This window comes from Drosophila virilis, chromosome X (assembly GCF_030788295.1).
Source record: "Drosophila virilis strain 15010-1051.87 chromosome X, Dvir_AGI_RSII-ME, whole genome shotgun sequence".
Taxonomy (NCBI): domain Eukaryota; kingdom Metazoa; phylum Arthropoda; class Insecta; order Diptera; family Drosophilidae; genus Drosophila; species Drosophila virilis.
The window spans coordinates 27,318,898-27,343,039 of NC_091543.1; the positions used below are offsets into that span (position 1 = coordinate 27,318,898).

General features: G+C 40.6%; 1 protein-coding gene across 2 annotated transcripts in view; it reads left to right on the forward strand.

Moving 5' to 3' along the window:
- The window catches only part of kairos, a 54,335-nt gene that overhangs the window by 21,171 nt on the left and 9,022 nt on the right, over positions 1-24,142 (forward strand). The window lies entirely within an intron of this gene.

The window sequence follows — 24,142 nt, forward strand, 5'->3', positions numbered from 1 at the left end:
GCACTCTCCTCCCCCACTTTCACTCGACTCGGTGGCTTAGCGCTGGGCAATGCTTCAAGGGTTTGCATACTGGACAAATGCCAACGTTCTTTCAACATTAGTGCCAACTCTTTGGGTATACATATATTTTCTGATCTCTTTTTTCTGTGGAAAACTTCTATAAAAATGTAATTAATTGTGCTCAATAAATGAAATGCTTTTACTTTCCTGAAATTGCTTACACTTTGTTTACAGCTTATATTTTTCTTTTTTAATAATCATTGACTTCACAACGGCCCCAAAAGAATGCCTGAGTTTCATTTATTTCTTTCTTTAAGTTGCTTATTTTAAGTTATCTTTTATGTCAGGCTTACTTTGTTCCTTTCTTTTATATATTTAGGATATTCTCTTTAATGTGTTTTTTTGCGCAAAGTTCACAATTCTTCCTCATTTATTTCTTACTCGTAGTCTTTTATTTGTACGTTACCTTGATTGTTGCTTACTTCTATTTTGTTGCTCACCTGTAAGAGCTGCAGGTGTAATTCCGGGAACTTCTCATAAATCTTCATGTTATGTTACCTTTTTTTTCCGTTGTCTTTTGCCTCATTTTGCTTGCTCTTTTATACTGTATTCTTTTTGCCTGCAACCTATACCAAATACTTATCATCCTCTTATCTGCTTCTGTTTGGCCTCCGCCACTAGCCCCCATCCATTGAGCGACTAGAATTCTTTACAACCAGCTGGTAAAGTTACCACGCCAATCAAAAGCTCAAATATTCAAATTGCTCAATGAAACGTTAATTATGCGCTTTGCTATGCCATAAGTACTCAACCCTACGGTGGCTCATGGCCAATTTGCAACCCCATCCGGTTGCCGTACCCTCATGTCATTTCTGTCCTTTGCTATCTGATTCTATTACATTCGCATTTGCATGCCCCTCGTTATGCCATTTACCATGCCAAATTTATCGATATATGCGCATAATTAAGATCCATAAAAAAAATTAACTTTCAACTATAAGGGCGACTGTCCTCAGTTACTTGGCTCTAATTCGAAATCACTTAATACAAACGTTTGCAAAACTGCATATGTATATGAGTGGGTGTGTGCGTCTATGTGTGTGTGTGTGTGTGTGTGTGTGTGTGTGTCTCTTTGTGTGTGTGTGTGTGCTGCTTACATAATAGACACTTTATTACCATTAACTCAATTTACATTTTATACAAATGCGGCGCGAGTGAAGTGGCAAACGAGTAAAAGGGTAAAAGCCTCATTGTGTGCTCTGTGTGTGGGTGTCTCTGTGTGAGTGTCTCTCTCTCTCTCTCTCTCTCTCTCTCTCTCTCTCTCTGCGTGTGTGTGTGTGTCTGTGAGCGTGTGGGTGCTTTAGTGTGAAACTGTCTTTGTCGCATTCTGGGGTTAAGTATAGTGTCATTTATACAGTCGCCTTTTTATTAGGCACTTATAAGTACATAAATCTTTAATAAATGCAAAATATTAATACGCTTTATAATTATATAAACAATACAGAATGTTTCAATCGGCTGTAACCGACTGCGCAAATCTCTGTTCGCAGCTTGTACTCAGCATTTTTTTTAATGAAAGAATCCTTTTGTGAATGGATGTTAGCTTGGTTTTAGTAGAACATTTCTTATGCTGTTCACAAAGGAAACAAGAGTATATTAGCTTTATGCTATGTTCGTCCTTCCGTTCGTGTATTCGTCTCTCCGAACAAGAGCGTATTTTCAACGGCGACTTAAAAGCTTAAACATTTAAGGAGCTCCAAGACTTTTCAAAATATAATGGTAATTGTAAGTTTAAAAACTAAAAAGAATTTAATTGGAATTGCCAATGCTCTTGCTGCTTGACTCTGGATTGGATTGGATATTGTTAGAGTTTTTGTGATTTGGAGAATGCATTTTGATATTTGCCAGCTGCATATATATCCCACTTACACAGGGTAGGGAATACGCATAAATTTTATTTCAAAATTTCAATTTGTGTGCCCTGTAATATTTTTGTTCTTGTTGTTGTTTTTGCTGCAGCAGCAGCTGTGGGGTGACTATCGCGCGCTAATCTGATAATAAGTGTAAATTTATGATTATGTACATGCATTTAATGTGGCACGCCCAGTCGCCCAGCCGCCCAACCATTCACACGCCAAAGAGGCATTAGCCTGCCCCGCCCCCTCGCAGCTTATCGCATGCAAATTGAGACACTTGTGTGTGCAGCAAACCAGGCAAAAAGAACGGCGGAGAGGGGTGTGTGTGTAAGTGTGTGTGTGCGTGTGTGTGTGTGGGTGGAGCATGCTGACACGCCTCTGGGGATAACATTTTTTATGCGCTCCGGGCCAGGTTCGAGGACAACGACGTCGCGATGCCTGGCATCAGCACTCGATGATTCTGTCAATTTGAGTAAATCTTTTTAATGGATCGCAAAAAATTAATCGTGTGGAATATTTTTGAAAGCATGCAACGCATCCCCAACTCGCTTTCTCCCTCACCCTCACCCCTTCTCTCTCTCTCTCTCTCTGTTGCTCTATCTCTTGCTCTCACTCGCACTCTGTCTGTCTGCATGCATGAAATTGGCCCACACATAGTTATGTATGGAGTTTGGCCAATCTCGTGTTCGAGTCCGTTCATAAGTTCGTGAGCTGATATACAAAACGGCCACTTAAGTTATTTGTCAAGCGGAAATCGATTTTAGTTTTCGAACAGCGCCCGGATACACACATGCCACCCAACCATTGAGGATGAGGAAGGAGGATGAGAATCAGTTGCTGGCTCATGAACTTTATTGCGCAGCATAATAAATAAATTAATATATGTTTATATTTATTTTATATTTATATAATTGTATGTGCGTGCGTGTGTGTGCATGTGTGTACGTGTGTGTGTGTGGGGCGTGTGCGTGCGCTCGTCCGTTCAGCAATTTATTATTATTCACAATATTCAATTTTAATTTTACTCTGCTTTTCCTTTCAACTGTCATCATAATGTTTCATTTTGCAATTCAAGTGCTTGCCTTGCGACAAGTGCTACTCCTTGTGAGTGCAAACGAGCGAGACACAGAGCGAGATGGACAAAGAGAGAGAGAGACTGAGACTGAGACTGACCAAAAGGACCCAAAGAAATTGGTCTGTATTGGACTTTTGTTTCGGGCTTGGGCTTACCAAGCTAATGAAACTGATTGTGGACATTGAGGATTGAGGCAACTTACCCACTGAAGGACCGTCTACTTGAGTCATAAAACGATGAGCTTGAAATTGAAATCGTTACATTAAGATTCGGACATACAAATACATAATATATCAGGTTCATAGAAGCGTGAACCTAAATCAAATTAAATTACATTTTTTGTGAATCAAATTTGCAATGATAGGTTGGGTTTATTAAATCACATGGTTATATTTCTATAAATATTGTTATATGAAAGTTCCTTTGAGTAATCATTGTGTAAATTCATGAATTACAAAAATTGTTTAATAATCCCTGCATACTCAGTATACTTCTCGGCATTCACACTCAGTTAAGCACTTTAAATCATAACTGAAACCATAATTGCTTTGCTTATACTATGCATTAAATTACTATTATCCGTATTGGCCGCAAGGAGCAGATGAAACACACTTCACTTTGTTGTATTCCTTGTTAATTGCCTCAACATACATGTATTCTCATTTATATAAAAATAAGGGTTAATTTATATCTAAGTATGTACTTGCTCGAAAGAGGTATACAGCTTTAGAGAGAGAGAGAGAGAGGAAGAGAGCGAAAAAGAAATTGCAAGAAAAAATAATGTATAAAGTTCTGTCTGCCTTACATGAATTCATGAGAATCGCCTAGAAAGGCTACATTTGAAGTGAGAGGAAGAGAAAGAAAAGCATATTGCAAGAAGGGAAATTATATGAGATTATAACACTTCTAATATAAGCGTGAAATTCTCTATGTGCTATATTTAAATAGAGAGAGGTGGTAGTAGAGAGTGAGGGGGCAGAAAGAGAGAAAAGCTATTGCCAGAAATGAAACTATATAAGATTATAAAACTTTTAACCTAAACATTAAATTTCATAGTACCCTTCTTGAGTTTATAGGAATCGCATATGAAGGCTATATTTAAAAATACATTCTTTGTTTTATGCGAAACTCGTCTCAAGATAATTCTACAAATAAGCTAATTGTGTGATGGTAAAGCAAACAACTTCTATACAACAGTTTTAGATATAAACAGATATAAATAGCTATATAAATAGATGCGTGTTGCAGAGTCCATATTCTTACTTACTTTAGTAAAATTGGCTAATGATCCATAAGCTTGGTAAATTACTTTAACTAAAATATCTCTCAATAGATTGAGGCTGCACAGAAAGGCATCGATCTAAGCTCGAGCAGAGCTATATTTAAATGGGTGGGGGAAATTTCGTTTATATTCATATTTTGTAGTTTTTGCCATTTTAAATTAATTAAAATAGTCTACTATCTTCTATCTTGGTAAAGAGGTAACTCATTTTGATGGCACATGCAAATATAACGAAATATTCTTAGAACTCTCTGCTATAGTATTCGTATACTTCCAGATACTTTTACGGGTTCATGACATTTACTTTGGACAGAGTTGCGGGCACATCTAGTATATGATATGCATGTTGCGGACCATTATTGCCGGAGCCAGTGAGAAGCTTGTTCATTTAGCGGGTGTTACATTTGACATTTGCCTAGCGTCGGGGAAGCTGCTTAAGTTAATGTGCCTGGGCCACAGTTTGTGCAGCATATCGTGTTTGCAGTAGCGAAAGATTCATTTGGAAAATATTTGCGGCATGTGGAAAATAAACTTTTCTTGTTGCCCCAAGGCGGATCGGGGGCAGCTCCCAAATGATTGCCAACTAAGTTTATGGCTTCTGGCTGTCATTTCTTATTAATGGGATTGGCGAAACTGGAATTCTTTCAAAAATTAATAAAAATGATTGCGATTGCACAAATAAAACTGAATCAGCTGCGGTCGCATCTTTAAACTTTTGCTCAATTGAGGAACCAAAGCCATTTTCATTTTATTCTTGGCTTTATTTGTTTGCATTTTGCCATAAATCTTTGAGCTTATTGCATACAAATACAGCGTTTGAGGAATTGTATAGAAAGTTTGAAAAACTTTATGCGTCAAGGCATCTGTTGGTCAGCCAGCGGAGTGTGGGGCACTTCGAGGCCCTCAAAACCAATTCTAGGCACTAGCATCGCTGTAATATTCAACAAATTTATTTTATTCTCTTACATTTTTGCACGCCGGCCTGGAAAATGCTTTCTCCTTGCCAAGCTTCGTAAAACGTTAAAAAGAATTCAATAATAATATTGCGATTCAAATAATTTTTCCAAAGAAAATTTCAAATTTGATAAATGCTTTCAACTTATTTTCGCTGAAACTTTGTTGAATTTGCAATCTATTTAACTCGAGCTCACAGAAATTTAGAAATATAGCTAGGTTGCTCCGGGCTTGAACCGAACTAGTTCGCGGCCGAAACGAACCTTAACCAAAACCTGTTTTGCGTTGTAAGAAGGGGATAGTTCAAAACAGAAAACTGTTAAAGCAGTATTGATCTAAGCAATTTTGTTAGACATCTAATTGAGACCACAATTTGTATAAGAAAATATAGCCTGCAATCAGATAATCAAAGGATGTGGAATACCCGGCCTGCGAGCCGAATTCAAAGTCAAGTTGTTTTGAACTTTTTACCGAAGCACTCCAATTTTTACCCAGGCTTACAGCCATGAGTGGAATCGAATGTTCATAATTTAACAAATGAAAACTGATTCACAAATTGTTCAATCGATTTGTGAAAGACAGACCAGGCGAATGTGTGATGAAAACGTTTTGCGGAAGCACACAAAATCAACTTTCACATTTGTACTCGAATGTACACATGCGCTTGCCCCTTTCACCAACCAGGGGGTGTGGTAGTGTGTGTGTGTGTGTGTGTGTGTATGCTGGTGTTGGGTTAGCAAATTTCTATTATTATGTATTTGTTTTGCTTTTGCGCTTGCTACGGAGCAAACAGAACAAAATAATGTTGATTTTTTGCAGCTTTCACTCTAAATGTCTAAATGTCAATCAAGGCGCTGTGTATAGAAGCGTTAGAGTGTGTAAGCGAGAAAGAGAGAGGGAGAGAGAGGGAGAAACAACAAGCACTGGTTGCCCGCTCAAGGGGACGTAATACATTTTTAATTAAATGAAAGCAGTCAGAATTCTAACCGGCGATGCGAGAGCACTGCGCCAAGGCCAAGAAGCAGCCACATCCGCAGCACACCACAGCCGGCGGAAGTGTTGCGGCTTGCAACGTGCTACACCCGTAGGAAGTTGGTTATTTAGAAATTCATCTTGCCAATTTTCAGTATTGCTGCTCAGGTGATGCTGCAGCGGCGGGCGGATATGGGCATCAGAGCCAGCTGATTAATTATAATTAATTACAATGTCATGTGGCATTTATGCATTGAACAATGCTTGTAATTTGACGCAAAGAACATACACAAATAAATAACTAATACAACTATGCATATTGACGATAATTAATTGATTAATTATGCATTTGGCTGGGCATTTGAATTTAATGAACATGCAAAATTAATTCATTACAATTTATTATTTATTCATGCATTCGCATTTTTGCATTTATTGCTGTTTTTTTCTACTTACTTTCATTTATTGTTTTTTCATCTTGATAAATATCATTTTACATTTTATTACGCTCGTTATTTGCACTTGCTTTTATTTGGTGAATTGATTCTGATGAGCCGCACATATCGCTAATAACATGCAATATTCACAAAATCAAATAACAATGCGGCAGGTAAAAAAATACTATTTGCTATTAACATTTTTATACACTGTTTACAAAGTAAAAACATCGGATATCTATGAGAGTCGACCTATTGTAAAATGTGTTCAATTGTTCAAATAATCCCGAATACACGCACACATACGCGAGAGCGAAATTTGCATTTTATACCCTGAACCCATTAGAAATGGGTATAAGGGTATATTGTATTTGTGCAAAATCCAAATGTATTACAGGCGGAAGGAAGCATCTCCGACCCCATAAAGTATATATATATTCTTGATCAGCATCAATAGCCGAGTCGATCGTCCGTCTGTCCGTCCGTCCGTATGTATGAACGCAAGGATCTCTAAACCTATAAGAACTAGAGAAATTTTAGATGCAGGTGCTCCTAGTGCCTGCGCAGATCGAGTTTGTTTCCGATAATCGATAACTTACTTCGTTTCCAAGCAACCGATAAAAATCGATATCGATATCCTGTATTTTGGGCAATTTTGGTAAATAATAAGAGCTAGAGTAACCAAACTTGACATATAGCTTCTAAAATAGAATATATATATGCATTCGATGTTGGAAGAAGAGTGTTCAGGGTATTATCTGCTCGGGAGCTTCCTACTAGAACCTCTTACTTGTTAAATAAATGTTTTGGGCGGAAGTGGAAATTGTTATCCAAAAAGTAGAATACTTTATATGCGGCTGGTAGAGAAAGCTCTGCCAACCAAATTTCAAACCCATTCCAATTCTTGCTGATACGAAAATTAAATTTGGTTTTTTTTTTTTTTTTTTTTTTTTTATTTTTTATATTTTGTTTATTAAGAAATCTGGTATCCTGTTACTCTATGTTAGCAACTTTTATCAGAGTGACATAATTACTTAGCTTAGCGATGATTGTGGTTTTACAATTAGTTATACAATTAGGTTAACAGATTACAGAAACATATTTTGGTGTAATTAACGAAGCTTGTCACCTATACATAACGATCGATTAGGTCGGTTGGGTAGGTCCTCTTCAGTCGCCTTCTTCTTCGCCTCCTTAGCAGGCTCCTCGCCAGGATGTTTGGATGGTTGTGGAGCTTTGTTGAGTAGCTCGCTGCTTGCCTGTTGACTATGTCGCCCACCATTGGAACCTTGAGGTCCTTGGCGATGTCGCGTGTGCGAATATACCATTCGGCTCCAGTTATTTTGCGCAGGGTTTTGGCCTGAATGATGCGAATTTTGTTCAGGTGTGTTTTTGCAGCTATACCGTAAACTTGAAGCCCGTAACGCCACACTGGGGCAAGGATTACCTTGTAGATTAGGACCTTGTTTCGGAGCGAGAGTTTGTTTTTGGAGTTGAGGAGCCAGCTCATTCGCCTTATCTTAGATTTGATGTTGCTCGTTACTGCAGAGACGTGCTTACTAAATGTAAGTCGTCTGTCGAGAGTGACACCTAGGTACTTGTGTTGACGATATTGCTCTAGAAGCTCACCATGAAGAAAAAGTCCGGGGCATGAGTCCTTGCGTAGAGTGTGGGTAACCGTGGCGCACTTTCCAGGGTTCACTGCGATGTTCCATCTACAAGCCCAGTTTTCAAATCGCTTGAGGTATTCCTGCAAGAGGTCAGTTGCCACGTACACACATTTGTTTTTTGCAAGGATTGCCGTGTCGTCAGCAAACGTGGCCACCAGAAGGTCCTGCCGATCATTCCGTCTGCTTGCATTTGCTGTGGGCATGTCATGTGTAAACAGGCTATATAGCGTGGGACCCAAGACGCTGCCTTGTGGAACGCCCGCTTTTATGCGTTTGGTTTGAGAGGCTACTCCATCCTGCACCACTTGAAAGGTTCTCTCAGTTAGGAAGCTCGCAATGGTGCTAAATAGCTGCGGATTCAATTTGTCCTTTATCTTAGAGAGGAGTCCTGCGTGCCACACCCGGTCGAAGGCTTCTTGGATGTCAAGGTATGCTGCCACCACATACTCTTTCCTGTGAAAGCCGTCCAAAATATAATTTGTGACCCGATGTAGTTGCTCAGGGGTACCGTGTTTGAGTCGAAACCCAAACTGGAACTTCGGGATCAAGCGTTTTATTTCCGGGGTATCCAGGACCCTTCTGAGGATGCACCTTTCCAGAATCTTACCAAAGGCAGGCAGGAGGCTGATGGGGCGATAGGATCCCAGTTGATTAGGGGGCTTTCCGCTCTTGTGCAACATGATTATATGTGCCTTCTTCCAAGCCACTGGAAAGTAACCTAGCCGAAGAGCTGCATTAAAAATGGCGACGAGAAAAAGCACCGCCTTGTATGGCAGTAGCTTGATTGTCTGGTTGTCCAACCGATCTTCCCCAGGGGCTTTGCTGCTTTTTAATCTCTTCATCTCCTGCTCTACTTCTTGGAAGGTGATTGGCGATACAGGGAGTGACATTTGGAGTGGCGCCTCCAGGATTTGCGCGACTCGCTGTATCCTTGCATGCGATGCGGTCTCAAACGGCTTGAAGCGCTCCTCCAAGTTGCAGGCAAAGGCTTCGGCTCTGTCCATTGGTGATCTGGCCCAGGTGTCATCGGGAAGTCGAACGGGGAACTTTGGCGCAGCTTGCCGCTTGTATCGACTGCTAAGTTTCCACAGCGCGAATTTGGAGCTCTCGTCTGCCGTTGCTTCCTCCAGCATGGTGTCTGTGGCATTTCTTTTCGAGATAATCAGCTCCTTCCTGACCCTGTTAGCAATACGACGATAGATCCTGTCAATCGTGGGGTCCTGGGTACGGACATACTCCCTCCTCAGTCGCTTTTTTAGGGCGAGAAGACCTTCCAATATGGGGGAAAACGTCCTTGGCCGCTGGCTTGTAGGGGCTGAGTAGATATGTGCGGGCGCAGCGTTGGCGGCTGCGGCATGTACTTGGTCCAACAGGGTTTGTACTGCAGCGTCGACGTCCTCAACTGACAGAATCTGCGTGTTTAGGTTGATCAAGCTATTTAGTTCGGCCTTAAATCGTTGGATGTTCGACCCAGGGAGGACAAGCCTGCGCTTTTTTGGGATCCTTTGTGCAGCCGTGTTGATCGTTGTGAGGAGTGGCAGATGGTCGGAAGATAGATCATACTCTTCGCGAACCGATAGTACGCTGTTGGGGATGCCCTTGAATATAAAAAAGTCGATACAGGAAGGCGTACTTTGCCGGTTGTACGGAAAGTGGGTAGGTCTACCGGTGGCCAGTACCTGGGCTGAGCAGGGAGTGAGCGCCTCATGGAGCGCAGTGCCTCTGCTGTCAGCTCTGTAGTTTCCCCACAGTCTGTGCTTAGCGTTGAAGTCGCCTCCAACGATGAATTTGGGGCCAAGCTGGCCAAACAGGGAATCAAATTCCGCTCGGTTCCAGTAAATTTGGTTGCGTTTTTGCTTTCAGCATTTTGTCATGTCAACAAAAACTGCTGCAGAAAATATATTAAATAAAACCAATGAGTAGCAAAAAGAGAATATTGATTCTCTAAATAGAATTGGGGAGTCTAGGCCCTCCCAAGCCCACCGCTCACAATACTACCAACTGTCTAGAAATTGTATTAAATTGTTTCATAGTTTTTGTTTTAATTAATTGATTAATGACTCGATTTAATTGGTAAAATTGACAATTGAATCGCTTGGCAAACTTAATTTCTCTTTGTCGCCGATGGATATCTCAAGAGTTTTGCAAGCAAACCCTCTCGAAAAACTCTAAAGATTTCTGTGCCACGTCTGGTATCTTTTCTCTACTTTTCGAGAGCCCAAAGTGTGGCGAAACTTCCATTTAAATTCCCCAAAAAGGCTCAGGCGATATGCGAATGCTCTCAAGTCTGCAGGCGCAGAGGTCAGACGATGGCAACCCCCTTTGAGATCAGTAAAAGTAGCTATAAAGTGGCATAAATTAACATATATTACTATGTGTATTTTTATTTTAACCATTATAACTATTTGTTAAACTATGCTTACATGCATTTCATAGCTGGCTTATTAGGCGTAGTATTGCAAAAATAAATTGTACTGACTGTTTCTTAAATTGATCTGCTTTAATGGAGAGAAGGCTGCTCATCGGCTGGTTTATGGCTTATGGCACAAGCATCAAAAAGCTGGCTTTGACATTCAATCTCATGTGTTCTTTGTGTACACAGAAGTGTGTATATGTTATTATTTTATCTATATTAAGAGAGGATATAATAATGTGGTTGCGACGCTTGCAACATGCAGCTTGGAGCACATCTAAGCTCATGTTCATGCCGACACAAACGCCCACGACCAGGTTCAGGCCCATGAGCTCACACGCACTCACACACACACACACACACACACACACACATGTGGAGCCCACGCACGTTGATGGTATGTGTGTGGCGCATGTAATTGATTGATCAAAAAAAAAAAAAGGAAAAAAGAAAAGTTGGCAAAGCGACTTTAATTAAAACTGAAATATAATATTCAGCAATATAATGCCATAAAGGCATTGAACATTCAAAAGTGTTGTCAAATCGGAATTTATGCATGCGACTAGTGTGTGTAGGCTAATGAAGAGCATCATGAAGGAAAAGGAGAGGAGCCGCAGCCACAGCCAGAGCCAGAGACAGAGACAGAGACAGCGGGCTGGCCAAATGGCAAATGTTAAATGCGAAATGCTATTGCGTATACGCAGCATGGCACAACGCAGAGTTGCCTGGCATTGGGACAGACAATGGAGCACTGAATTAGCCCGAGAGGCGGTCAGCACCAGTCACTATTGCACTGTCCGGCAGTAAGCCCGCATTGTTTGGCGTTTAAGCGGCTTACACAGTGCTGTCGATGGTGCTAGGGGTGCCAGGGACAAAGCCTGTGAACAAACCGGTTGACCACGCGTACGCCAGCAGCTGAATTTTTAATTACCAGCCAGGTTTAATTAACAAAAGGATAGAGCTGAAAAATGCCACGACAAATGTGAATACCAGACAAATGATGGACAGCTCTGGCGCTTATGCTCTCTTCTTCTCTAGTTGGTGCGGTTCAGTTCAGTTCAGTTCGGTTTAGTTCGGTTCTGTTCGGTTCGGTACGGAACTCGACACGGGCTTCTGTGAAATTAAAATTATTTTTAGCCATAATCTGCAAAATTCAATGAACAACATGCGAATTCAATTGAATTCAATTTGATTCAATTGAATGCAGCTTCCGTGGGCCAGAGAAGGCGAACCAATACCAATACCAATACCAATACCAATACCAATGTCAATGCCAACGTCAACTCAATGGCAGCGAATTTGTATGTTCTGATCTGTTCGGGTTGGCTCTGTTTGGGTTTGGGGGTGGCTGTTAACGATTCAAAGCCAAAGTCTGGGCCTGGCCAGCAATTCCCTCCACTGTGTCTAATACAGAGGCATAGTGAGCGATAGAGATAGCGATAGAGAGATAGCGATAGAATGCCAGCCAGGAAAGTAGAACGAAATGGGGCAGTGAATGGCAGTTTGGAGTACTACAATTTTGCACTGGGGCCTGGCCAAATACATGCAGCTGGCCTGCCATAGACGTGACTCAGATTGATGACTCTGCAAAATGCTTATGCTATCGATGTGCATTGCAATGGTGTAATTTGATGAGTTTTCCGCTGGCTATTCCAGTACTAGTTGCAACTTGTCAATTAATGAAATCGTATGTGTTCATCTGTTAAAATAACATTGGTTCAGCACTCTATATATTTGTACAAATTTTACTATTTCGCTTACGATCTGTTTTCTTTATTTTGTTAAGCTCTATATACAATCTAATTGTGGTATTCCATTACGAAATTTTATTTCGATATCTCTCTTAACTCGATATGCTAAGATTGCATGTGGTGATTCATATATGATTGATTGTGGTATTCATATTTTTACATATCTCATAACTTGATATAAAATCTAATTGTGGTATTCGCCTCACTCGATGGTGAATATAGAATAGAGAAGAATAAATAAATCACTTTAAGATAAATAGTATTATATTATGAACTTTTTCACAGCAAAATCTGATTTGTTTCTTTTGATTCCTAATCGATAACATTTGTTAGCTAAAACAGCTAATTTCCACTTGGTAAAAATGATTAATTAAATGAAATAGATGTTACAACGGTGAAGGCAGCAACTGCTTCCGCATAGAAGACTAATGAATAGGATAAATAGGAGAATAAAAGTTATTTTGCTGACAAAAAAAAATGTATATTTTGTTTAATTTTTACCAAATACCTCGCATGCCGAAAACTCAAAGGCAAACTTTCGAAAAAAAAAATAACAACAACAAATACTTGATGGGAAGCGATGTTTAGCATGAAATCTATAAATAAATATATTTCTAATTAAATTAAACTGAGAACTGGACTCATTTGTTGTATTCATATATGTGTGGGAGATTTATTTTACAGTAATTTCCCAGCATTTGTAATATTTAAAGTGAAACATAAAGTCGATAGAGGCATCGTTTACACGTGCTTAAAATTCATGGGTAAGAGTATTTGAGCTTCTTCTCCGACCTGTATAACTTTTAGCTATATTTTTTTTTTTCCTCTTTATTTATACCCAGTTTCTGCTGCTGCTGCTGCTGCTGTTCCTGTTGCTGCCTGTGTCAAATGCATTTACTTGTTAATTCGTTCAACAGCAAACCAACTTTGAAGGTGTGTTGCGTGTGTTGTGTGTGGGTGTGTGTATGCATGTTGGTTGGTTAGTTGATGCTCTGCTCTGCCATGTGCTGCAATTCAGTTAAGTTTTGATTGCTATTTTCGCTTCGCTTCCTGGCAGCAGCTTCCTTCGCCCCTGACGCCATCAACGCCGCTTCCATCGAGGCCTCGGCACAATGTTGCCAACAGCAGCAAATGTGTGACATATCCGTTTCCGCTTGCCGCGCTAATGTATTAGTGCTGCTGCACACCCACACCCATACCTACACACACACACACACGCACACACACACACACACACACACAAAAACATCTTCAAGCCAAATAGCACACAGTTGCAACTATTTACAGCAACTTTTTTTCCCAGTTATAAATTGTGGTTGCTTTGTATTATGCGAGAAAACAATGCAACTCACCAAAAGCATAAAATGCAAATGTAATGCAGACTGCCACTGCATAGAAGATTGGGCTTGTGTGTCCGTCTGGGCGCGTGGACGCGTGGGCATGCCCAGATAATATTGTTGTAAAACCGAAAAAAGGAAGAGAACAAAAATTGCAATGAACTGCTCGGCTGCAGAGGTCTGCAGCCTGCTTTCTTTGGCTTTGTTTATTAAATGCAACGTGAGAGCGCGTGCTGTAAAAACCACTTCCAATCCGATTCTGGTCAGTTGTGGAATGCAGCTGAGTGCCAGGGCCAGCAGCAAGCCACTGTCATTGTCATTGCCATTGCCATTGCCATTGTCCAGGTCACATCGTGTCCTTGCCACAGCATTTGCTTTCAAATCAAATAATAAATGCGATAAAATGTTTTTGGTGACCTGTTTTAAAGTAAACTAAATTTGAAGCTAGCTGGCTCCTGGTGCATGCACAATAGAGTTGTCTATCGCTTAGTTCAGTTCAAGTTCGATTGAGCGAATCTTTCAAATGAACTACTGAACTTATTATGTGATAAGTGAACCAAATCAATCGTTTTATTCACTCGATCTGTATTCAGTCGATTGGTTATGCTGGGTTAGAGAGAAAAGACAAATGTGAGCACTGAGAGTTAGCCAAAGCAGCTTTTTGTAGTGAAATTCAGCTATGCCGCTCCATCACACAAGTTGTCCAATTTTCTTGGTTCCTGGCAGTTTTTCTGTGAGCAGTTTGGTTTGTTCATCAACAGGTTCTTAACTCATTTCTTAACCTCTCGGGGCTATAAGCCTTTGCGAATTATAAGCAACAGAAAGACAACAAAGCCCAAAAGCATGCAACATGTTTTTTCCAGAGAGTATAGTTAGTTAAGTAGAGTATAGTTCATTTTAAAAGATCTGATTACATATATGCCTGAACTTATCGTGTGATTTGTGCATAATATAATAATCCAAACGAACACTAAAACAAAATCAGTTGTTTGTGAAAACAGCTGAACCGCAGCAAATTTATTTAACAAGCGAAGAACTTTTTATTTATTGGCCATCATATTTGGATATAACCAAATTTGGTATGCAGAAACATTCACTAGAGCTGTTAATTGTCGGCTTAAATTAGAATTGTTTCATGTAAATTCTACAAGTGCCTGATAAATCTGAATAACTGAAATATGCGCTTAAATTTAATTTGCCCAGTGGAACAGTAATTTGTTTTTTCTTCTTTAACACTTATACTACAATGCTTGTTTAAAATAGTTAAAATTTCCAAAAGTTATTAAAAGTGAATGGTTTTACAGCCTTACCTCAGACAATTAAATTCTCATGGGTTATGACATAAGCCGATTAAAAAAACAAACTAAAATGCTTTAACCGGAAGTTACCCACTGGAATATACCCTCAGCCAAGCCGTGAGAAGGATTTTAGCTTAATTTTCTTTTTGCATACACTATCTCGTATGAAATAGTAGCACCTGACAAAATTTAATTTACCTAAAGGTATTTTCACAAAAATCTTTGAATGTGCGCAGCTCATGATGCGCTTGTGTTTCTTTGCATTTTTGACTCACTTCGGTATTTATAGTCCGATTTTTGTGAAATTGTCAGTGCGAGTTATGCTCTTAGCAATATGTCTCGAAATTGATATTTATCGAAACTTAGAAAGTGGGAGGAAAGAATATACATTTGTCTGTTCTCATTGTGTTCAGGCAATCAGCTCATGGACTTATTAAATGCAATGTGCTGAAGCTTTGCGGCTGATGCCAAAGACATTCAACTAATTTAAAATCGGCTCTAAAATGGTTCATAAGCCACACTCATGTGCGTATGTCTATCTATATATAGATATAATCGGCTTAAAGTTTCTTTGCATAAATCAGAAAATTAGGGTCGGCTTCGACAGGCGTCTTAAGGCGGCTAGTTGCATTTGCTTTGGCCGAGGCCCGTCAACAGCAGCATTATAATGAACAGGACCAAAAGCTGCCTGTGCGTGTGTCTGTGTGGGCGTGTGCTTTCATTAAAGCTGTCATCCTTGTTGCTGTCGAGTGTTTTTCAAAAGGATTGTGCATGCAGAAGGCATACGTGGAAAGTGTGGGGATGGCGGTTGCATGGCAATGGCTGGCTGTTACTAAATACTATAGAATTGTTGATGCGGTTGCTTCAACTCCCAACTGCATGTCATAGTCAATGGGGAAAGCCGCAATTAGGTGAGCTTAGTGACTTCAACGAGAACAACGCCCACTAACACTGCTGCCTCACACGCTCGAGGATTTTGAAATTAGGAAAATATTTTCGCAGGTGCAAAATGCAGAAGAGCGAAACAAACCGAATTTCTGTGCACAATGATCTGGGCGAGCAGAAGCAGCAGCAGCAGCAGATACAGCAGGTGATATCTCTTGGACAACATAACATATGCACATGTATCCGTGTGTGATTACTTTTTTTTTTTTTTCTACCTCAACAAAGCTGCAGCCTGTTTGCCAAATTGTTGAGAAAATTACACAACCCGAAACTAGCAGCAGCAGCAGCAGAAGCAGTCGCAGAGCCAGAGCCAGAGACAGAAAGACTGTGACCACCTGATAGCCAGAAAAACCAGTTAACGATGACTTAAAAGCTGGTTGTACTTGAAAGTTTTTGTTGTCCTCAACGTACCAAAAAACCATGCTGACTGGCACAGACTCTGTGGTCGAACCAAAATTTTCCGGTATTTCAATTGTCATGGCTATGCGAAATGCCGGAATGGAAAGCCCTTAACTGACTCTTTATACATGTGGCTGTGTGGGTGTGGTTGTGGGTGTGAGTGCGTGTGTGTGGGCATGTAGGCATGTGTGGGCGTTATTTTTGGTGATGCACGCATGACATGAGCTTCATAAAAGTTGATAGCTAGTCTTAGATTTTTAATAAATACCAATCTGGAATTCCACAATTCCAACCATTTTCTTTGAGCTAATTAATAATCGAGAATGTGTAAGCTTTCAGTTTATGAAACCTAAAATTGTTTCATTTTATAGCAAATTAAATCTTGGGTCTTGAATTCCTTTGAACTCGAACTGCATCAATATGAATTAAATTCCGTGAAATGATTATGATCCTTAATGGTTCCTTCACAAATGAACCCACTCTGTAGTGATTTTGTATTTAAAGACTGCATTTTTATACCCTGAACCCATTAAAAATGGGTATAAGGGTATATTGTATTTGTGCAAAATCCAAATAAATGTAACAGGCAGAAGGAAGCATCTCCGACCCCATAAAGTATATATATATTCTTGATCAGCATCCATAGCCGAGTCAATCTAGCCATTTCCGTCCGTCCGTCCGTCCGTATGTATGAATGTAAGGATCTCTGAACCTATGAGCTAGAGACTTTCCAAAACGACATAACTCCGCGCGGAGATATGACGTTCCAAAACGACATAACTCCGCGCAGAGATATGACGTTCCAAAACGACATAATATCTCGGGTAATAGCTCCGCGCGGAGATATGACGTTCCAAAACGACATAAGTCCGCGCGGAGATATGACGTTCCAAAACGACATAATATCTCGGGTAATAGCTCCGCGCGGAGATATGACGTTCCAAAACGACATAAGTCCGCGCGGAGATATGACGTTCCAAAACGACATAATATCTCGGGTAATAGCTCCGCGCGGAGATATGACGTTCCAAAACGATATAAGTCCGCGCGGAGATATGACGTTCCAAAACGACATAATATCTCGGGTAATAGCTCCGCACGGAGATATGACGTTCCAAAACGACATAACTCCGCGCGGAGATATGACGTTCCAAAACGACATAATATCTCGGGTAATAGCTCCGCGCGGAGATATGACGTTCCAAAACGACATAACTCCGCGCGGAGATATGACGTTCCAAAACGACATAATATCTCGGGTAATAGCTCCGCGCGGAGATATGACGTTCCAAAACGACATAAGTCCGCGCGGAGATATGACGTTCCATAACGACATAATATCTCGGGTAATAGCTCCGCGCGGAGATATGACGTTCCAAAACGACATAATATCTCGGGTAATAGCGCGGAGATATGACGTTCCAAAACGACATAATATCTCGGGTAAAAGCTCCGCGCGGAGATATGACGTTCCAAAACGACATAATATCTCGGGAAATAGCTCCGCGCGGAGATATGATGTTCCAAAACGACATAACTCCGCGCGGAGATATGACGTTCCAAAACGACATAACTCCGCGCGGAGATATGACGTTCCAAATGACATAATATCTCGGGTAATAGCTTCGCGCGGAGATATGACGTTCCAAAACGCCATAATATCTTAGGTAATAGCTCCGCGCGGAGATATGACGTTCCAAAACGACATAACTCCGCGCGGAGATATGATGTTCCAAGACGACATAACTCCGCGCGGAAATATGACGTTCCATAACGACATAATATCTCGGGTAATAGCTCCGCGCGGAGATATGACGTTCCAAAACGACATAATATCTCGGGTAATAGCTTCGCGCGGAGATATGACGTTCCAAAACGCCATAATATCTTAGGTAATAGCTCCGCGCGGAGATATGACGTTCCAAAACGACATAATAACTTAGGTAATAGCTCCGCGCGGAGATATGACGTTCCAAAACGACATAATTCCGCGCGGAAATATGACGTTCCATAACGACATAATATCTCGGGTAATAGCTCCGCGCGGAGATATGACGTTCCAAAACGACATAATATCTCGGGTAATAGCTCCGCGCGGAGATATGACGTTCCAAAACGACATAATATCTCGGGTAATAGCTTCGCGCGGAGATATGACGTTCCAAAACGCCATAATATCTTAGGTAATAGCTCCGCGCGGAGATATGACGTTCCAAAACGCCATAATATCTTAGGTAATAGCTTCGCGCGGAGATATGACGTTCCAAAACGACATAACTCCGCGCGGAGATATGATGTTCCAAAACGACATAACCCCGCGCGGAGATATGACGTTCCAAAACGACATAACTCCGCGCGGAGATATGACGTTCCAAAACGACATAATATCTCGGGTAATAGCTCCGCGCGGAGATATGACGTTCCAAAACGACATAACTCCGCACGGAGATATGACATTCCAAATCATCATGTCCGTCCGTCCGTATGTATGAGCGCAAGGATCTCTGAACCTATAAGAGCTAGAGACTTCAAATTTTAGATGTAGGTGATCCTAGTGCCTGCGCAGATCGAGTTTGTTTCCGATAATCGATAACTTACTCCGTTTCAAAGCAGTCGGTACAAATCGATATCGATATCCTGTTTATTTGGGTAATTTTGCTAAATAATAAGAGCTAGAGTCACGAAACATGATATGTTGCTTCTAAAATAGAATATTTATGCATTCGATGTTGGAAGAAGAGGGTTCAGGGTATCATCTGGTCGGGAGCTCCCGACTAGAACCTCTTACTTGTTATGAATGCATGTGAAGCACAATATTTTGTAGCTTGTAATTTATACCAAAAACAGTAGCTTTATTATGAATTTTGCTTGCCTAATCACCCAAAATTAGCTCCACTAATTCAATTGTGCTATAAAATAGAAAATATTAAAAGTAGTTGGGAACACGTCTATTGCTGCTCATTACTGGGAACTATATATATTCTGCGGAAGAGCTGCCGGGTAATTAAGTCGATAATTAAATTGACACACTCAATGAATAAAAAGTAAATTCCGGCTCAGCTTTTGGGCTAAAGGTCAGCAAAAGGGTCTTCAATTGAATTGTAAATGGCAAAGAGCAAAACTATTTGTTTATTGCCTTTAATAAATTCAACAGATATTGTTCTTGGCAACTACTGGCAACGATTCTTCGTTGAACATTTTTCACAGAAATTCATATTTCTTTCTTTATGTAAATAACCTACTATGTAATATAAAAGGGTGGTGGGTCGGAATGGGAAGTTTATTCTGGCAGATAGCTGCCTATGCGGACGAAGCTGCCATCATCCTCACGGGAAATATCGTCGGATGCTGTGGGGTCTGATGACAGGAAAGCCAATGCAATTGGCCAACTGAACTGCTAAGTGCGGTCTAGGGGTCAATACTTCAAAAAAGATACTTGTTCTTTTCTCACGAAAATACAAGAAATACTTGAGACATGCAACTGAATAGGAGTCTAAACACTCAGAAATAGTGTCAAAAGGCAACTATTATCCTCTACACTTGTGTAACAACCATACAGTTAAGTTACGTGTTCCTAGTTTCGTTTGATTTATTTTGCCCTGGCAGTTAAATAGAGCATAAAGAATGTCAGAGCTAAGTATCACTGGAGCTTTGTGCAGTATAACAAGCGATGCTCAGGTCGCAGTCCTTAACATCCAATCTCCAGAACATTATAGCAAGTAGCTGGCCGCGCTGGCAGCGATTCGCTGCAGAGACTTTGACCACGGAAAATAAAATCACACAGAGCACTCGTCGTTTCTGAAGCACAACAGCAATTTTCCGGCGAAACAGATTGCTGCATTCATCGATACACACATTTCTCGAGAGAGGACTGGGTTTGCAACATTCCAGGCCATGCTGTAGTCAGGGCCTTTACTGGATAGCCGAGTGTTTACTCCATGCAGCTCAATTTTTGAGCATAATTAAGACTGCCGGATCATTGCCGCGTCTCCCTGGTCGCAGTACTTGAATTCAATGAAGTCCTCAGACTGTTTCAAAATCTGAACGTTGCTTTAGGTAGCATACTAGCCACAAGGGCATCTTACACAACAATAGTTAGATAGTTAGCTAGATTGGACAGTGCTGAAACCCTCCTTCCAGATAAAGATGGATGCCATCGGCAACTTGTAAGTTCCTTTCTTGAGAACATTTCAAAGTTAAAGCCAATTATCACGGACAGAATACAACATGCTGGCGCATAGCACGACAAACTTGGGATAATAGAGGTACATGCTCCGAGATTTAAAGTCACGCATAATGGGGTTTGTCGCAGCTGTAGGGATGACCAAGAAAAGGAAGTATCTCACGCTTAGTGAGTGACAGAAGAAATAGTCTCTTTAATAGATCTAGTCAAGGTTAGTCTGAGCTAAATTCGACCATTTATCGAATTGAACCCTTCCGGATGCCGGCATCTGCATTTAGTGGTATGGTTTTTTGCATGTGTCTTCTCCTCGCTAGGAGCTGGTCTCTGGATTTTTTTTTTTGTACAGTGTGCTGTTATGAGCCCAACTGTTTCGATAATGTAGCTCGGCTGCCTGTTAACTAAAGTTTTCTAGCAGTTTTTGTAAGTACAGCCACATTACACATTCTTTCTGTTTTAATTTCTGTGTGCAGAACACACAGTTTATGCCATACCATAAAAGACTTATCGGTAATTCATACGAAGTGGTTTCTACCCCCTTTCACATTATATCTGGTTGTCAAAGTGATTTGTAAACTTTTTGCAAAGTCCATTAAATAAAGCTTAAATGAAATTGAGAGGGCGGACGGGCAGTCAACCAGGATGCAGCAGGTCAGCAAAAATGTAAGCAGAGGCAAAAGAAGAACAGCACGGAAAAGAACAAAACAGGGAAAAGCGGAGAACAGCTCAGAGCGCTCAATTCGGGTGTGCTCGACTAGATAATAAGCTAAATCTTTGTGAATGCACTCATCCACCTTAACACTATTTTATACTATTTGCAGAAACTGCTAAGTATAGCCTCAAATCTTATCCCCATACTGATACTTAGATTATATGAGACAAAAGACGGACAGGCTGATGCACATTCGATCGGACTGTATCTGACCGACCCACTTTTGTCGTCCTGTTTATGAACATATCTACTCATTCGTGTCGGAGCTGCTTCCTTCTGTCTGTTACATACTTTTGCATAAAATCATCATACCTGTTTTGGCAATTTTCATTGGGCACAGGGTACAAGAACGGAACAGCATGGGACATGCAACTGCTGTCACAGCTGCGTCAATCTGTCAGCGCAGCGTCAATCTGTCAATCGGTCAATCGGTCACATTGGCTTGTCTGACATCTGGTCAACGAGTCAATCGCTCCATCAATCAAGCGGAATACTATTCGACGCAACCGACTAAATACACATGCAAATGGCGCTTGATTCGACAAGGAAACTAGGCAAATGATGGTGGAAAGCAGAGTTCACTGAAGCGGGCAAGGAACTTTTCGACATTTTGTATCTAATAAGGATCAGAGGGCCTGTCACGCGCCTCCGGGCCAAAGCAATTGATGTGTCATTCAGTGGACCCACAAAAAAAGAGAAAACCACCAGCCTCACGCACCACTCCAAAAATAGTTTGCCCAACATTTTTTTTTGCTGTGGAGCCCATTGAAAAAGGTGAATAGGGTAGATTGGTTTTGTGGAAATGTATGCAGCAGTCAGTAAAAAGCATTTCCGACCGGAGAAAGTATATTACACATATATTCTTGATCAGGAAGACAAGTTAACCGACTTTGTCTTTGTCTATGTCAAGATCCGTATCCTGCTGTGTTAACTGCAAAAGCTAAAGCTTTGATATCGCTAACAGCTAAGAACTCGATATCCTTCTCCATGTGTAAAGCAACTTCGGTGCCGTATTTGGGCCTCAAAATTTGTCATATTGTGTGGAGCAGAGGAGACAAGTGTACCTCCTCGACGAGCACTCGCGCCTAGAGCCCTCTTAGTTGTTTATTAAAGCCTTTGTGGAACCACATAGACCAACGCATCGCATAGAATTACAATGGAGTCATGCATTCGGTGTAGCACACACAATAGAGCCCACAGGACCCGCTTGTCAATTGGGCGTCGTCCAAAGGTCACTGGTGAATTTGTTGGGGGCGTATTTGCATGCAACCGCAGCACTTGTCAATCCCATTGACGCCCTTATTGAGTTCACTTTAACACAAAGCGAACACTTTGGTGTTGATTGACGATTTACAAGCCTAATGAGAACGCGACGGAGCGACAAGTTAACGGGCGACCTACGAATGCAGGGAGCTAAATGACAAACTAGTCCGATGTTAAGCAAATGTATTTTAATCTGTTACGATGCTTACGTTAACAACCCATATTTTTCGGCTTTCAAATAGAAAAATTTTGAAAATATATGAGAAAACAAGGCTTTAAAGATGTGAGCTGCCAGGCTTTTGTTCAACTTGCGGCCCTGTTTTGTAATTGTTTCTTCCGTGCGTAACAGATTGCGTGGCAACATTAAAATAGCCCCAACAAGGGTATAAAACTTGGTTGGCCACACCTGGAACGTGCATATGTCAGTTAAATGGAGCAAATTGGAAATTTCAGTTTTAAACGAAAAAGTGGTAAAAGTTGAACGTTAAGCAAACAATTCGCAATAGAACCATTGCGAAAGTCTTTGCTTAAAAGTTTCTGTTTAATTATGTAAAAGCTTTCTTGTGTCAGTTGCAGACTTTTGAAAGAACAGTAGCTGCGCTGCGTTGGATATGTCAATCGGGCCTAAAAAAAAGAGCTTCAATTAATTAATTAAAGATTTAATATCTTGACACGAGCAACACCCTGCAATAAGCCTTTAAGGATGTCAACTGTTTATTATGAAATGAAATATGACATACAAGCACACATTGCCTTGGGCCATTCGAGTGGACTTGCACTTTTCGGTTTCATTTATTATTTAAATGGTCTGAATTAAATTAAATTGTCTGAGATTTAAATTTAAGTTACAACTATAATTTATATGTTAAAGAGAACAAGTGAAAGATCAAATGCACAAGCTAGTTAGACATATTGATTCAGTACTAGCGTATATCACCCTGCTCTTGCTCAGGGCAATTTTTTGGCTTCATTAAATATTTTACTCCCGTGCATTATTAAAGCCTGCTCGGACTGGCTTAAACACTTATTCACAAAGATATTAGAATGTATTTCACACTTCCATCGGATGAAAAAGAGGATATTACTATCAATAGTTTGCCATAGAGTGGATTTTCCAAGTCGATTATCTGTTTTCCACAAATATTTTTGATAAATAGTTATCATTGATTCGGCTGGCAAACAAAAAAGTTTTGCATTATCATAACCTATCAATTTTCCACATATTCGGGTGGCATTTTCCAAAATTCCAGTTGCGTAACGCAAGCCAATTACTGAGTACAGTCAGTTAGTCAATTAATCAGTCAGCCAAGCAGTCTGTCAATAAGGCAGTTAATTAGTTAGTCATTCAATCATTCAGTCAATCACTCAGTCAGTATGTAAGTGAGTCAGCTAGTCAGTCAATACGACATTTAGTCAATCACTTAGACAGTTAGTTAACTTGAGTGTTAATTACCAGTCAGTCATTTAGTCAATCACTCAGTCAATCCGTCACTTAGTTATTAAGACATTGAGTCAATCAGTCAATAAGTGAGTGAGTC